Raw genomic sequence first — 2,089 nt, forward strand, 5'->3', positions numbered from 1 at the left:
GTGTATTATAGAGAATGTGATGATGGGAATATGGTGTATCTTCTGCTTTATGTGGATGATATGTTGGTGGCATGTAAAAGCAGTGATGTGATCAAGGCTACTAAAGATATGTTAATGAAAGAGTTTGAAATGAAGGATCTAGGTGATGCCAAAAAGATTCTTGGAATGGAAATTGAAAGGGACAGGGTAAAAGGGTCCTTAAATTGTCACAGGCTTCATATACAAAGAAAGTTTTGAGTAAGTTTTGTATGGATCAAAGCACACATGTTTTGACTCCTATGGGTCAACAATTCAAGTTGTCAAATAGGAATTCTCCTAAGACTGATGAGGAGAAATTACAATTAGATGGGGTGCCTTATGCTAATGCAGTAGGCAGCCTAATGTATCTGATGGTGTGTACAAGACCAGACCTTGGGTATGCAGTAAGTCTTGTTAGCAGATTCTTGTCAAATCCTGGTCAACAGCATTGGAAAGCATTGAAATGGATTTTGAGGTACTTAAATGGAACTAGAAATTTTGGTTTATTGTTTGGTGAAGACAAAAGTTTAAGTCCTATGGTCCAAGGTTATGTCGATGCTGATTTTGGAAAAGATTTAGATAAAGGCAGGTCAGTTACGGGTTATGTTTTCAAAGTATGTGAAAGTGTTGTTAGCTGGAAGTCTACTTTGAAAAAGGTAGTAGCTTTGTCAACAACTGAAAGTGAGTATATTGCCTTAACTGAAGCAGTAAAAGAGGCAATCTGGTTAAAAGGTTTTGTCACGGAACTTGGTTATAAGGTTGATAGAGCATTGGTGTTGTGTGATAATCAAGGTGCATTGCAATTATCTAAAAATCCAATGTTCCATGAAAGGACAAAACATATAAATGTCAAGTTGCATTTTATAAGGGAAGTAATCAGTAGCAAGGAGGTTGAAGTTGAACATGTTAGCACTGATTGGAATGCATCTGATATGTTAACAAAAGTGGTTTCAAGTGCAAAATTTGATTTGTGTTTGAAATTGCTGAATATTGGTGATTGACAGTTTGTAGTTGATCATGACATAAAGGTGGAGATTGTTGGAGGTGTTATGTGATGGTCAACTAAAGTCAACTGTTAGTTAAAACTGTTACAATAAGGTTCAGGGGTATATTCTGTCAATATGCAGAAGTTACTTTCAAGAGGAAACAATATTAAGTAAAGTTGTCACGTCTTGTGAACTTCAAGGGGGTAAAGTGTAAAAGTAGAAGAAAGTTTTGTTACAGACTAGATGGGTTCGTTATAAGCTGTTTCTAGGGTTAAGTTGGTTCAGTTCTTGGTTTCAATTCTCTCTCATTAGTGTATAATTTTCATTGATTGTTAATTCATTAGTTTCGTTTCTTTTCATATTCAGAAAGCCCTAATCTGTTGATTATCGGTGCTCCTGTAATCTTTCTAATTCTGAGATTAATAATAGTTGTTCGTAATTGCATTCATCAATTTTTGTTTCTATTCCACTTGAAATTGATAACAGTCTATGTCAGGTAAATTATCAAAATTGATGGGCAAGAGTTGTCCACTTGCTCCAGTGATATTATTATTGATTGTAGTCAAATTGTTAGACAAAACCCTGAAACAAATTGCAACTTGTTAGACTAGAAGCTTCGTATTCTCACCATATATACTATATAGCATAAGAATCACCCTTCTCCGCATCCCATTATCCCTCTGTTACATTTCCTTCTAGCATGCCTCTTCGTTCAAATTGAGCTCCGTAGAGACCCATCATCGAACAACACCACACAGTGTTGTCATCTACACTGGGTCTCTACCACCACTATCACCTTAATGTTGTCCTCACCCAACCACGACTGTCAACAACACCGTGTACCGTCACCTTTGTTAGCTGATAACTTGCAACATTTCATGACAACACTTTTTAACAGCCTAATGATAATCTAAACCTTCTCCGCTATCTTTGGTTGCCCTAACCCGATCAAAATAAGCACCAAAACATATCGCAGTTGACACTCACGTTTTTCGGCGAGAGCTCCGGCACCAACAACCTTTCCATCGTGGGACATACTAACCCTACCACCATCCACCTTCCCCGCCTCCTAACACTCATATACG

General features: G+C 37.3%; 1 pseudogene; it reads left to right on the top strand.

Annotated features, from left to right (window-relative positions):
- The first annotated feature begins 278 nt into the window (after positions 1-278).
- On the top strand, positions 279-1,019 carry LOC143571634 (secreted RxLR effector protein 161 pseudogene; annotated as a pseudogene).
- Positions 1,020-2,089: the final 1,070 nt, after the last annotated feature.

This window comes from Bidens hawaiensis, unplaced genomic scaffold (assembly GCF_021521415.1).
Source record: "Bidens hawaiensis isolate Kalapana, Puna unplaced genomic scaffold, B.hawaiensis_p1.1 tig00025450_1, whole genome shotgun sequence".
In the NCBI taxonomy this organism is placed as follows: Eukaryota; Viridiplantae; Streptophyta; class Magnoliopsida; order Asterales; family Asteraceae; genus Bidens; species Bidens hawaiensis.